We start from the raw sequence: 15,594 nt of genomic DNA, 5'->3' as shown, positions 1-15,594 counted from the left end.
CATCCCAATAAACTGAGCCACAAAAATAGTCTGCTTAAAAAAATATCATGGCTACACATATCATAAGAAACTTTTAAAAGATATACAGGCCAAAAGTATTTTATGGTTTGTGGTACGAATATATTCTACACCTATGACCAAATGATATCAAATTTAAATCGCGTTTATATAATACTTCAAATTGAACACAGATTTTGGTTATATAAAAACAAACGTTTAAAACTATGCATATTGATATGGATCTGTAAATGAAAAGGGACGACATTAGCAACAGGAAAACAAACAGCTTCTGCGATATTACAATATTACAACATTACAACAGCTTCTGCAATGTCCGAAGTTGACAATACAAGGTGCAAAGTGAGAATAATTGAAAGGGTAAAACGGCGCAAGGAGGCAAGTGCCTGCGGGTGCAATGCAACCTAATGAGCCTGTGAGGCAAACAACATCGCCTGGCCTCTCCTCTCCTCTCCTCTCCTCTCCATAATTCATGTATGTATGTATGTATGTATGAATGCATGTCCTACCTTCCCTCTCAACCCTCAGCTCAAGGCTGCGAGCGGCGGGGATGTGCAGCTTGCTCAGCGGCTGCCTCCTGCTGCTGCCTCCATGCCAACCTGCTGCCTGGCTAAAGCCGCTGTCCTCCTCACTCCTCCTCGCCTTCACCTCCACTGGCCGCCCGTGACTGCATTGGATCCAGCCCAGATCCAACCCAGAGCCCGCCCCTCTCTCCCTCCCATCCTCAGCCACTGGCTCACACACCCGTCAGTAGCCGCAGCCTAGCAAACGCCCCACGGCCGGTTGGTCAACACTAGAGTGTGGACAATCAACCCTAAGAGGGCTTGGTGGGTGTCGCCTGAGACACAGAGAGCAAATGTTGTCCAAAATTGCAAACTGTGTGTGTGTGTGGGGGGGGGGGGGTTCTTTTTTTGTTTTCCATCATGTTTCATTTATTTTGGGGGAAGATTGGTGGTGTGGGCAAGACCATTGTCCATCCCAAACTGCCCTTGAGGTGAAGAAGCAAGGAACTGCAGATGCTGTCTTTGCCAAGGAAAGACACAAAATGCTGGAGTAACTCGGCCAGGTCGGGGCAGCATCTCTGGAGAGAAGGAAGGAATGGGTGACGTTTCGGGGTCGAGAAACAACTTCAGTCTGAAGAAGGGTCTCGACCGAAAACGTCGCCCATTCCTTCTCTCCAGAGATGCTGCCTGACCTGCTGAGTTACTCCAGCTAAAGTGAGCAAGTTGCTGGACCAGAAGGTTATAGATTACAGTGCAATGCGATTTGAGTCATAGAGTCAAAGAGCGTAGAAACAGGCCCTTTGGCCCAACTTGCCCATACCGACCAACATGCCCCATCTACACTAGTCCCGCCTGCCTGTGTTTGACTCGTATCCTTCTAAACCTGTCCAATCCATGTACCTGTCTAAATGTTTCTTAAACGTTATGATAGCACCTACCTCAACTAACTCCTCTGGCAGCTCATTCCATAGACCTACTTCCCTTTGTGTAAAAAGGTTGCCCCTCAGGTTCCTATTAAATCTTCCCCCTCTTACCTTAAACCTATGTATTCTGGTTCTCGATTTCCCTACTCTGGGTAAAAGACTCTGTTCGGCGACCCGATCTATTCCTCTCTCGGATGGCTTCCTGAACACTCGGTTATGGGCTGATGCAGCTTTTCTGAATCTCTCCCCTTTACGCAATGATGGTGCCAGCCAACACAACAAGGAATAATCTCAGTGTTTCAATGAGGCTTTATTCCACAAACACAGTGCAGTGATCACTCCTACCAGTGCTGGCTTGGACAGATGCTTCTGCAATAGATGAGCTGGGGCAGTTATGTCCTTTTGGCGGTTCAATCACCTCCTGCTCCAAATTCAATCTGGGAGCAATGCTGTTCAGTCCACAGCCATCTTGCCCAATGGTGGTGCCATTGAGCTGGTGATGTGCAGTCCTTCTTCACGGTGCATTCTGTGCCCCTCTTACTCTCTGCTTCTTCCAATGGTTCAATGTTTTTTTTTATTGTCACAAAACACTGCAAAATTATTTTTCGAGTCACTGGATTTGGTGCCATTTCCAAAGTATTGTTCAATGGTAAAGTACTGATAGATCAGCTGAGGGGAGATAAAAGGCACAAATTGGCCATTTTATTTGTCCAATGCTAGAAACCATGCTTTCCAGACTGAAAGTTGATGATTTCCAAGGGTAGTGTGTGTCACAAAATGCTGGGAGTAACTCAGTGGTTCAGGCAGCATCTCTCCTAGGGTAGTGTGTATCACAAAATGCTGGAGTATCTCAGCGGGTCAGGCAGCATCTCTCCAAGGGTAGTGTGTGTCACAAAATGCTGGGAGTAACTCAGTGGTTCAGGCAGCATCTCTCCTAGGGTAGTGTGTATCGCTGTGTGCTGCCACCTCTGGTGGGATTGTGCTGCTGCAGGGACAACCTGTGTTAGAATCATCTGGAATGTTAACTCCAAGGAACAATTCTGCCAATATGAATATTTTCGGAGCGTCACAGTAGCGCTGCATGACGCGCCAGAGACCCGGGTTCGATCCTCACTGCGGGTGCTGTCCGTACGGAGTTTGTACGTTCTCCCCGTGACCTGCGTGGGTTTTCTCTGGGCGTTCCGGTTTCCTCCCACACTCCAAAGACGTACAGGTTTGTAGGTTAATTGGCTTGGAAAAACTGTATATTGTCCCTAATGTGTGTGGGACTAGTGTTTATTTGCGGGAATAGCTGGTTGGTGCAGACTCGGTGGGCCGAAGGGCCTATTTCCCTGCTGTACCGCTTAAACTGATACCAAAACTAGTGTGTAGACTCAGTGGGCTGAAGGGCCTGTTTCCGTGCTGTATCACTGAACTAAATTAAACTAAATTAAACTGTTGTCAGACTGTTGCTTGACGAGTCTGTTTTTAGAGATCTCTCCCAATTTAGACCTAAATCCAAAGATGATTGTGAGAAAGATTTCCCAGGTTGGCATGGTTCAGAATAACTTTGCCATTTCCAGCTTCCAACACCCATCTCCCGGTGGCTCAGCACTTCAACTCCCCCTCCCATTCGCAATCTGACCTTTCTGTCCTGGGCCTCCTCCATTGTCAGAGTGAGGCCCAGTGCAAATTGGAGGAACAGCACCTCATATTTCGCCTGGGCAGTTTACACCCCAGCGGTTTGAACATTAACTTCCCCCACTTCAGGTAGTCCCTGCTTCTCCTCTATATCCCCTCCCGCTTCCCAGTTCTCCCACTAGTCTTCCGGTCTTCAACTACATCCTATCTCTGTCCCGCTCCCTCCCCTGACATCAGTCTGAAGAAGGGTCTCGACCCCGAAACGTCACCCATTCCTTCTCTCCCGAGATGCTGCCTGACCCGCTGAGTTACTCCAGCATTTTGTGCCTACCTTCGATTTAAACCAGCTTTTTTTTTCCTACCAAAATGTTGAATGCTTTGTGCTGTTTAATTCTTATTGTGCTTCGGTGTGGCAGCCTTTGCTGCAGTTGGGAAGCGTGCTAGTATGTTTGAAAGGGCAGTTAAAAGTCAGTGGGTCTGGAGTCAAATAAAGGCCAGACTAGAGGGCAGCACATTTTCATCCTTGAGAGACATTGGTAAAATTATTTATGTTTTTATAACAACCCTGTAATTTCATGATTAGCATTACTGAGAGTAGCTTTTTTTGAACTCTAGATTATTTAACATTTAAATTTCCGTGCTCCGACAAGGAGATTTGTATGTATGTCTGCGCATCGTTTTATTAGGTTACTATTCCAGACACTTTATTACTAGACAAGTATATTGAGCATGTAACGCATCAATCTCATCTTCAGATGAATGGCCATGAGCCTGAAATACACCTCTACCCCATTGCGGGCATTGGACTTTGTCTGTGGAACTGATGCGCTACAATGCTGAGAACGATATTCTACACTCTGTACCCACTACCCCTTTGCTCCATCTATTGCACTTGATCTACTTGTGGTATATCTGATCTGTTGTGATTGCACACAAAACAAAGTTTTTCACTGCGCCTTTGGTACATGTGACAATAATAGACCTAAACCTAAAATATTAACTCTATTTCTCTCTGCACGGGTGTTGCCTGAGTGACCTGTTGGGTATTTCGTCTTTTATTTACATTCTCACGGAAGGAGACTATTCAGCCCATGGCATCCGTGCTAGATCCTAGGACAGCAATCCCATCAGTCCTGCCCTCTCTTCCCGCACTTCCTCTCTCACGTGTTTTATTTTGCCATTAACCTGTAATAAGGGTGAGGTTACCGTAGCCAATAAACCCACCAGCATCTGGGTGGTGGGAGACAGGAGCACCAAGAGGAAACCCACATAATCTGGGGGGAGAATGTGCAAGGCAGAGAAGGACAGCTCCCTAGATCGGGATCAGTCCAACCTGCTGCACCAATGTTTAGTTCTTAAGTTCCCGCTCTCTCATATTTTCCCTCAAAAACCTCTTCTCATTGACTGAGAAGTTCACTGGCCACAACACTGCTTTCAAGTCAGGAATTTAACCCGTATTTCAGGGGTCTACAGCCTGGTCTAATCTGGCACTTCAGTGCAGTGCAGGGTGGCAGCAGAGTTACCAGAGACCCGGGTTCGATCCTGACCACAGGTGCTGTCTGTGTGGAGTTTGTACGTTCTGCCCGTGACCTGCGTGAATTTTCTCCGACATCTTCAGTTTCCTCCCACACTCCAAAGGTGTACAGGCTTATAGGTTAATTGGCTTCGGTAAAATGACCAACTGTCCCGAGTGTGTGTAGGATAGTGCTAACGATCGCTGGTCGGCGTGGACTCGGCGAGCCAAAGGGGCTGTTTCCACGCAGTATCTCTAAAAGTCTAAAAAATAGTCGTCTACTGACATAAATGCAAGATCATTATCTCTTTTAGTTCCTCTACGGATGCTGCCTGACCTGCCGAATATTCCTTGCATTTTATGCTTTTATTTCAGATATCCAGCAACTCTAGTTTTTTATTACTTTTGACAAACAAGGGAATCTTTCAATGCTTTATTCAATAGTCAATAGTCAATAGTCGTTTATTTGTTACATACACATAAATGTGTAGTGAAATTAAACATTACCCGCAGTTGAACAATAAGACCAATAAGATTAATCAATAAAAATGCAATAACACATACAATCACAACTAACACCAAACAAAAAGAAACATCCATCACAGTGAGTCTCCTCCAGTCCCTTCTCACTGTGATGGAAGGCCAGAATGTCTTTTTCTCTTCCCTGCCGTCTTGTCCCGCGGTCAGGCTGTTGGAGTTGCCACGTCGGGGCAGTCGGGGCTCCCGATATTGAAGCCCCCGCTGGGCGGTGAAAGGTCCGTGGCGGGCCGACCCAAGCCCCGCGATTTGGGGCGGGCGAACACGTTGCCTCTGCCACCGCCGGAGCTCCCGATGTCGGCCCCCAACCAGGGGCCTGCGGGCTTCCGACGTCTACACGGCCCGCGCCGGAGCCTCCGGAGACGAGTCGCAGCCGTTCCCGCAGCATTCGCAGGCAGCCAGCGCCGCAGGTGGTGAGTCCGGTCCGTGGGCTCTGCGAACCAGAGCCCCAGGTGGTCCCAGGTGAATGGCCGGTGGTAGGCCGCAGCAGGAACGGAGACACGACACAGAACAAAGGTCACGTCTCCGTTCTGGAGAGAGAATTTTACAGTTCCCGTTCCCTCCCACCCCCCCCCCCCCCCAAAAACATAACATACAACACTACTTCATATTAAAACTACAATTCAGACAAAAACAACAAAAAACACAAAAGACAGACGGACTGCAGGCAAGCCGCAGCTGCGACGGTCCTGGAAATGAAGCATGAAGCCATGGTCACATCCCCCTCTCAGATGAATGTGGTCCTAGGAAAAGTCCTAGCCAAGGTCTATTTTTGAACCAACTCATATATTGTAGATTATTTGATCAGAGAACTATAGAAATTCACACAGGATCGAGGTCTTTCAATCCATTGTGCTCGTGCTAACCCGGGAATAAGGCTCCCAACCAACAAAGGCTAATTCCGAAGATAGACACAAAATGCTGGAGTAACTCAGCGGGTCAGGTAGCGTCTCTGGAGACAATAAACAATAGACAACAGGTGCTGGACTAGGCCATTCGCCGCTTCGAGCCAGCACCGCCATTCAATGTGATCATGGCTGATCATTCTCAATCAGTACCCCGTTCCTGCCTTCTCCCCATACCCCCTGACTCCACTACCCTAAAGATCTCTATCTAGCTCTCTCTTAAAAGCATTCAGAGAATTGGCCTCCACTGCCTTCTGAGGCAGAGAATTCCACAGATTCACAACTCTCTGACTGAAAATGTTTTTCCTCATCTCCGTTCTAAATGGCCTACCCCTTATTCTTAAACTGTGGCCCCTGGTTCTGGACTTCCCCAACATTGGGAACATGTTTCCTGCCTCTAACGTGTCCAACCCCTTAATAATCTTATACGTTTCGATAAGATCCCCTCTCATCCTTCTAAATTCCAGTGTATACAAGCATAGTCGCTCCAGTCTTTCAACATATAACAGTCCCGCCATTCCGGGAATTAACCTAGTAAACCTACGCTGCACGCCCTCATTAGCAAGAATATCCTTCCTCAAATTTGGAGGCCAAAACTGCAGACAATACTCCAGGTGCGGTCTCACTAGGGCCCTGTACAACTGCAGAAGGACCTCTTTGCTCCTGTACTCAACTCCTCTTGTTATGAAGGCCAACATCCCATTGGCTTTCTCAACTGCCTGCTGTACCTGCATGCTTCCTTTCAGTGACTGATGCACTAGGAAATAACGTTTCAGATCGCAACCCGAAACGTCACCCGTCCTTTTTCTCCAGAGATGCTGCCTGACCCACTGAGTTACTCCAGCACTTTGTGTCTAACTGCAGATAGACTAGGCTTATACTCGCTGGAATTTAGAAGACTGAGGGGGGATCTTATTGAACATATAAAATACTTAAGGGGTTGGTGAGGCTAGATGCGGGAAGATTGTTCCCGATGTTGGGGAAGTCCAGAACCAGGGGTCACAGCTTAAGGATAAGGGGGAAGTCTTTTAGGACCGAGATGAGAAAACATTTCTTCACACAGAGAGTGGTGAGTCTGTGGAATTCTCTGCCACAGAAGGTAGTTGAGGCCAGTTCATTGGCTATATTTAAGAGGGAGTTAGATGTGGCCCTTGTGGCTAAAGGGATCAGGGGGTATGGAGAGAAGGCAGGTACAGGTTACTGAGCTGGATGATCAGCCATGATCATATTGAATGGCGGTGCAGGCTCGAAGAGCCGAATGGCCTACTCCTGCACCTATTTTCTATGTTTCTATGTCAATGCAGTTCTTTATTTCTACAGGAACTAATCCCATCTCCCTGCACTTGTAGGCCACGGAATATCAAATGCTCGTCCGCTTTTTAAATATTCTAAAGGTTCTCACCTCTCCCAACACTCCAGGCAAGGAGTTTCAGTTTCTGAGCATTCACTGGATGAAACTGTTTATCGCCTTCCTGTTAATCCTTGGCAGGTTATCTGATATCTATGGTTCCCTTGTGAGTGCCTTACTTGTTAATAGAAGAAAGGTCCTTCCGAAACGCCCTGCCTCAGACTCTTGTCACATTTTCTGTCTGATTGACGCTGATTAACATCTTGTTGTTCTCTGGATTTCTCTGGATCTACTGTTCAGGTTCATAAGTTGTAGGAGCAGAATTAGGCCATTCGGCCCATCAAGTCTGCTCCGCCATTCAATCATGGCCGATCTACCTTTCCCTCTCAAACACCCGTTCTCCTGCCTTCTCCCCTTGACCGCTGACACCCGTACTAATCAAGAACCTGTCAATCTCCACCTTACAAATATCTATTGACTTGACTTCCACAGCCTTCTGTGGCAATGAATTCTACACAAAGACAATGGGCTTTTCCTGGTCCGGTTCCTAATATTGCCTGTGATTACTCCTACACCATAACTGAAGACATTACAGATGAGCTATGTGTGCAGACGGTGTCCTAGTGCACCAGGAGAGACTCATGACTTACACGTTCCGTATATACATCCTGTGCCTTTTGCTGATCCTTTACGCAATATCACAGTGCATCCTTCTTCACCGGTTCTTGCAGTGGCATCTGTATCATTCGTGTAGTCTAAGTAGAAACTTGGCTTTATATTGGAACATGCAGAGAAACAATTACAGTTCAGAGGATTTCCCGGGTCTTCTGTGGTGACAATGACTTCAAACCTTTCTTTGACCGATTGTAGAAAGTTTGTATCCATCCTCAGTCAAAGAGTGATACAGCGTGGAAACAGGCCCTTCAGCCCGACTTGCCCACACCGGCCAACATGTCCCAGCTACGCTAGTCATACCTGCCCGCATTTGGTCTATATCCATCCAAACCTGTCCAATCCTTGTGACTGTCTAACTGTTTCTTAAATGTTGGGATAGTCCCTGCCTCAACTACCCCCTGTGGCATCTTGTTCCATACCCCCACCACCCTCTGTGTGAAAAGGACAGGCCAAATAAACGATTTCCTTTTGCACAAAGTATTTGGAAATATTCCCTCCTGAAGGCAATTTGATGTGGCATTCACATGGCAATATAGTGGTATGACAGAAAATGGCACCAAAATCTTGCTTATGGTCTCAGTGAGCTGTTTCTACACATTCTGTACTCAATTGGGATTATACTTATGTATGGCAATAATCTTACTGAACTGGGTGCAAATAAGGAATTTCCCTGTAACTTGGTACATGTGAGAATAACAACCATAAAACCATTGACCCATTGGTTTATGGCACAGTGGCACAGCGGTAGAGTTGCTGCCTTATGGTGCCAGTAGACCCGGGTTTGATCCTGACCACGGGCGCTGTCTGTACAGAGTTTGTACGTTCTCCCCGAGACCACATGGGTTTTCTCCGAGAGCTTTGGTTTCCTCCCGCACTCCAAAGACGTCCATGTTTGTAGGTTAATTGGCTTGGTGTAAGTGTAAATTGTCCCTAGTGTGTGCAGGATAGTGTTAATGTGCGGGGATCGCTGGTCGGCACGGACTCGATGGGCCGAAGGTTCTGTTTCCGCCCTGTAGCTCTAAACTAAACTAAACTAAATTCAGCGCCCAGATCCCAGGATGTTGGCAGTGGGTATTGTTCACCAAATATGCTTCAGTTGAAGGTGTAGGAAAGAACTGCAGCTGCTGGTTTAAATCGAAGGGAGAAACAAAATGCTGGAGCAACTCAGCGGGACAGGCAGCATCTCTGGAGAGAAGGAATGGGTGATGTTTCGGTTCGAGACCCTTCTTCAGACTGATGTCAGGGGAGTGGGCTGGACAGAGATGGAATGTAGTCAGAGAGAGTAGGACTGGTTTGAGAACTGGGAAGGGGGGGGGGGGTATGGAGAGAAAGGGAAAGCAAGGGCTATTTAAAGTTAGAGAAGTCAATGTTCAATGCTGGGGTGTAAGCTACCCAAGCGAAATATGGGGTCCAATTTGTGCTGGGCCTCACTCAGATAGTGGAGGAGGCCCAGGACAGAAAGTCTCCAATTCCTTCTCTCCAGAGATGCTGCCTGGCCCGCTGAGTTACTCCAGCATTTTGTGTCTATTTTCGGGTCTGGAGTTACTCCAGCGAGTTGTGTCTCTCTAACAGTAAGGTGGATTTCCCACAGTCTCGTATGCCACGGTTAACTTTCAATAGCCTTGCTCCCCCTCAAGAACATTTCCAGCTGTGCGACTCGAACACTGAAAAATTTGTGCTCTTCATGGTAAACGGCATGTTTTGCAAAGTAACTGCAGTGAGCCTGAGCTGCCACCTTGCACATCTTCTCAATAGAAATGTTACAAACCCTGTACTCAATGATTCCCTTTCATTCCTCCTCTGTGCTGGAGTCTGAACATGACTCCTGTTTCATCATGCCTGCACGGTGAAATTACTGAAACCACTCGTGACTATTCAGACCCACCCCATCATAATGGGTGTATGGACACGCATGCTAGGAGTATGTGTTGTTTCCTGCATTTTATGACTTTGTTGCTTCAGGCAGCAATAATTCGGTCCTCTTTGCTAGTGTAATTTGCTAGTGTGAGCTCCAGGCACACTCGAATTGCAGAACGTGTGGAGTATTGCACAGGAAACAGAGTGTTCTGAAAGGTGATTCTAATTTATGTAAGATTCTACAGCCGGCACACAATGATCCAAACATGACCAAAATATATTACACAATATGTTGTCGGATCGAACCGCAGATGCTGGTTTAAACCGAAGATGGACACAAAAAGCTGGAGTAACCTAGCAGGTCACACAGCATCTCTGGAGAAAAGGGTAGGTGACATTTTGAGGCGAGACCTTTCTTTAGTCTGAAGAAGAGTCTTGCCTCGAAATGTCACCTATTCCTTTTCTCCAGAGATGCTGAGTTACTCTAGCTTAGAGTTTCTACGTTACACAATATGCCGCATTCATTACATAAACACTAAAACTCCAAAAATGCACAATCCTGATGTTTAGAAATGTGAGCAGTTTGACACATGACTGAACTAGTTTTGTTTCCAGTCCTTCCTTTGAACTCACCTGGGCCCCGTCTCCCACATTCTCCATAAACTCTCAGTCTCCTGTTTTCTGTGCTGCTTCTAAATTCGCCCTGTTTAATGGGAAATGTGTTATATTTACGGTGTAGCACCTAACAAATGAAATGAGTTGAGATAGGGGCTGAGGCCCTCACCTCCATCATTGGAGAACCCCTCTCTCTTCATGTGAACATGGGACAGGCGCATGGTATTGATCACCTACAGTAAGCCTCGTGGATAATGACAGTCCGAAACACTGCAACTAGGAGAGCTGCCTGGGTACCACGGTGGCTCAGCGGTAGAGTTGCCGCCTCACAGCGCCAGAGTCCCCGGTTTGATCCCGTCTACGGGTGCTGTCTGTACGGAGTTTGTACCTTCTCCCCGTGACCGCGTGGGTTTTCTCCGGGTGCTCCGGTTTCCTCTCACACTCCAAAGACGTGCAGGTTTGTAGGTTAATTGGCCTAGTGTGTGTGTGTGTGTGTGGGGGGGATAGTGTTAATGTGCGGGGATCGCTGGTCGGCATGGACTCGGTTGCTCCACCTTGTACCTGTAAACTAAACTAAACAAACTAGACTAAACAACTTCACAGAACTCAGACCTGTCTTTAGGTGTTAGACTTTCACCAGGCCTCATCTCTATGTTATCTGCCAGCTACGTTAAAGGGAGGAACACTGTCACTGAGGTAAGGGAACAGCGATCACCCGTACACTAGTTCCATCAATTATTGCCAATTAATCTACAGAGTTGCACATCTTTAGAATGTGGGGGGGAAGCAAGACCACCCGGAGTAAACACATGCAAACACAGGAAGAACGTGCAAACTCCACACAGACAGCACCTGGCATCAGGATCGAACCCGGGTCTCTGGCGCTAGGAGGCCAGCAAGCCGCTCTACCGCTACGCCACCGTGCCACCCTAAACTCTCAGGGCTATACCAGTCTTCTGGTAATCTGATCTGCTGTTACCTTCAAAAAGTCAGAGACTAATCTCAAATTAAACATCGGGTCCAGATATATCACTGAGGATTGACACAAACTGCTGGAGTAACTCAGCGGAACAGACAGCATCTCTGGATAGAAGAAATTGGTGATGTTTCGGGTCGAAACCCTTCTTCAGACTGAGAGTCAGGGGAGAGGGAGGCACCGTGATAAGGAAGGGTAAAGTGTGAAAACGAGAGATCAAAATGGACTTCTCTAACTTCAAGTAACCCCTGCTTTCCCTCTCTCTCTCCATCCCTCCTTCGTCCCAGTTCTCCGACCCGTCTGTCATTTTATCTCTGTTTCAGACTGATGTCAGGGGTGTGGACGGGACAAAGATAGAATGTAGTCGGACACAGTAAGACTGGTGGGAGAACTGGGAAGGGGGGGGGGGGTGGAGAGAAAGGGAAAGCAAAGGCTATTTGAGATTAGAGAAGTCAATGTTCATACCGCTGGGGTGTAAACTACCCAAGCGAAATACGAGGTGCTGTTCCTCCAATTTGCGCTGGGCCTCACTCTGACAATGGAGGAGGCCCAGGACACAAAGGTCAGATTGGGAACGGGAGGGGGAGTTGAAGTGCTGAGCCACCGGGAGATCGGGTAGGTTAAGAGGGACTGAGCTGATGTTTTGTTTCCATACTCTATCCTACCCTATCTCTGTGGACCTCAGTACACACACTGGCTTCATTGACAGCCTGGTTTTGTGCTACATAACTCTTAAGCACATGGCTTGGATTTTGCAGATTCCAATTTTTAGGCGGTCACAAGAAAGATGGGATGACGATCTGAAGAAGGGTCTCGACCCAATATGTCACCCATTCCTTCTATCCAGAGATGCTGCCTGTCCCGCTGAGTTTGTGTTGATCTTCGGTGTAAACAAGCACCTCTGACACTCTGGATATATCACCCCTCTGACTTTACACAGATGGAGTCTCTTAAATATTGAGTCCCTTAATTACCTTGTCAAGGACTCTCCTGTTCCCCTTCCTCAGTCCCGACGGCTCTCTCAGTTCCTACAGTTATGCCCCCCGTGTGGCATTATTTGCACAAATTTTGATTAATATTACTTCCAACAAGAGCTCCCTCTGGTGTGCTGAGGGTTTTTTAAAAAATCAATTTGGAGCACTCTCACCTAATCTGCAACTTGAAAACAAATGAACTTGAACTTTAAAAGTTTTTCAATGGTTTTAATACATTTAAATTACTTTTGAATAGACAATAGGTGCAGGAGTAGGCCATTCAGCTCTTCGAGCCAGCACCGCCATTCACCGTGATCATGGCTGATCAGGCACAATCAGTACCCCGCTCCTGCCTTCTCCCCATTTCTGCTGACTCCGCTATCATTAAGAGCTCTATCTAACTCTCTCTTGAAAGCATCCAGGGAATTGGCCTCCACTGCCTTCTGAGACAGAGAATTCCACAGCCTCACAACTCTCTGAATGAAAAAGTTCTTCCTCGTCTCCGTTCTAAATGGTCTACCCCTTATTCTTAAACTGTGGCCCCTGGTTCGGGACTCCCCCAACAACGGGAACATGTTTCCTGCCTCTAGCGTGTCCTGAGTGTTTCTGGAGTGTGGTAGGAAACCGGAGCGGCCAGAGAAAGCCCACGAGGTCACGAGTGGGGGAAGGTACAACCTCCGTACAGACAGCACCCGTAGTCAGGATCGAACCCGGGTCTCTGGCGCTGTGAGGCAGCAACTCTACCACTGCGCCACCGTACCACACAGGCGCAATATCTAAAATATGTTGACCAATGCAAAGCAAAGAGAGTCTGAACACTTAATTAGGTTGTTTACTAGGTTTCTTTTTGTTTTTCATGCTTAATGACAGCTTATAATATATGTGTAAAGTTGGCAGTTAACAATAATTGCTGTTTAAAGGTTGTGCTATTATAGGATTGCTTCACGGTGATTAATGGCTATGGTCTTTTTTTTTTTGCAACACTGTTTGGTGTGGAAATTTCCAGAATCTGTCTGCTTCAGTGCAGCAGAGTGATTGAAGAAATGCTGCCCTGTAGATGTTATTTTTCATTGTACCCTCGTTTTTTTACAAAAACAGAAAATGCTGGAAACACTCAGCAGGCCAGGCAGCATCTGTGGAAAGAGAAACAGTAGAAGTTTCAGGTGTGGAACGAAGTTTCAGTCATCAGATCCGAGAAATTTGGAAGAGGGCATTGGTTTAAGGTGAAGGGGAAAAGATTTAATAGGAATCTGAGGGGTCACTTTTTCACACAAAGGGCGGTGTGTGTATGGAACAAGCTGCCAGAGGAGGTAGTTGAGGCTGAGACTATCCCAACGTTTAAGAAACAGTTAGACAGGTACATGGATAGGACAGGTTTGGAGGGATATGGGCCAAACGCGGGCAGGTGGGACTCGTGTAGCTGGGACATGTTGGCTGGTGTGGGCAAGTTGGGCCCAAGGGCATGTTTCCACGCTGTATCACTTTATGACGCTAGGTGGGGTGAGGAATGGGGGGGAATCATACGTGTTTCATGCCAGTAACTGCATGAGCTATTCTATTTTATTCTGGGGATGTTTTGTAAATATACACTTTCTGAGAAGGGGCAGGTCTGGATGTGACTGAGGAACAATTGCAATGTCGGAGAAAGTTTAATGGGACGTTTGTCTTGCAGCTTTGTTCTCCAAACAGGTGAAGAATTGTTCAGCAAGTTTGTCATCACCTCTTTCAGACAATAGACAATAGGTGCAGGAGTAGGCCATTCGGCCCTTCGAGCCAGCACCTATCACCTGTCACGGAGGTTGAATGTAAGGGGAAAGTATATAGTTGATAGTAAAGACCGTAGGCTGCATTAATGAACAAAGGATCTTGGAGTCCAAGTCCACTGGAACCTGAAAGAGGGAACACAAGAAGATCGAGTGATAACAAAGGCAAATGGTGTGCTTGCCTTCAACAATCGGGGAACTGAGTATAAGGGTCAGGAAGTCATGTTGCAGTTTGATTAGACTTTGTTGAGGCTGCATTTTGACTATTGCATGCAGTTCCGGTCGCCTCCATTGTAGGAAAGATGTGGAGGCTTTGGAGAGGGTACAGAAGAGCTTTACCAGTATGCTGCCGGGCTTAAAGGATATGAGGTACATAGAAACATAGAAAAATAGGTGTAGGCGTAGGCCATTTGGGCCTTCGAGCCAGCACTGCCATTCAATATGATCATGGCTGATCATCCAAAATCAGCACCCCATTCTGGCTTTCTCCCCATACCCCTTGATTCCCTTAGCCACAAGAGCTAAATCAAACTCTCTCTTGAAAACATCCAGTGAATTGGCCTCCACTGCCTTCTGTGGCAGAGAATTCCACAGATTCACAATTCTCTGGGTGAAAATGTTTTTCCTCATCTCAGTCCTAAATGGCCTAACCCCTTATTCTTAAGTTGTGACTCCTGGTTCTGGACTCCCCCAACATCGGGAACATTTTTCCTGCATCTAGCCTGTCCAATCCTCGTGCACTGATTTGGCTGCAGTTCGGGAACAAACGAATGAACAAGCAAGAGTTTTAGTATATAGATAGATGAAGGGCAAGTTTTTAACATTGAGAGAGGCGGGTGCTTAGAATGTGCTGCCAGGGATAGTGGTGAAGGTGGGTCAAGAGTGCAATTTAAGAGGTTTTTGAGCAGGCATGTGGACATGCAGAGAATGGAGTGGTATGGATCATGTGCAGGTTAGATAGGATTAGTTAGAGGAGATTAGGTTAACTTGGCATCATGATTGGTGTGGACATTGTGGGCTGAAGTGTGTGTTCCTTTCCTGTGCTGTGCTGTTCCATGTTCTATGTCACAGAAGATGTTGCAGCAATGTTTGGAGTGTGCATCCCTTTCATTCAGTTTCATCAAATACGACCACAAGATGGTGCTGCAACCAAAGACTGGATATTTTTAAGAATTATATAAGGATACAAGTCAAGTCAAGTCAAGTCAAGTTTATTTGTCACATACACATACACGATGTGCAGTGAAATGAAAGTGGCAATGCCTGCGGATTGCGCACAAAAAAGAATTACAATTACAGCATATAAATAAAGTTAATAAGTTACTATAATGTAGACAAAAATTTAGTCTCTGGAGTTATAAAAGTTG

The 15,594-nt window shown here is 46.7% G+C and overlaps 1 protein-coding gene across 3 annotated transcripts in view; it reads right to left on the bottom strand.

Moving 5' to 3' along the window:
- LOC144607304 (phospholipid-transporting ATPase ABCA1-like) overlaps window positions 1-661 on the bottom strand; it is a 150,753-nt gene extending 150,092 nt beyond the window's left edge. For 2 of the 3 annotated variants that reach the window (XM_078424046.1, XM_078424050.1), the window contains exon 1: window positions 528-661. The gene's annotated coding sequence lies outside the window, so the exon portion shown is untranslated. The remainder of the gene's footprint in view (window positions 1-527) is intronic. The other variant, XM_078424049.1, reaches the window with a different exon arrangement.
- Between the last annotated feature and the right edge of the window lie 14,933 nt (window positions 662-15,594).

Source organism: Rhinoraja longicauda, chromosome 28 (assembly GCF_053455715.1).
Source record: "Rhinoraja longicauda isolate Sanriku21f chromosome 28, sRhiLon1.1, whole genome shotgun sequence".
In the NCBI taxonomy this organism is placed as follows: domain Eukaryota; kingdom Metazoa; phylum Chordata; class Chondrichthyes; order Rajiformes; family Arhynchobatidae; genus Rhinoraja; species Rhinoraja longicauda.
This window is presented reverse-complemented; position numbering and strand designations above follow the sequence as displayed.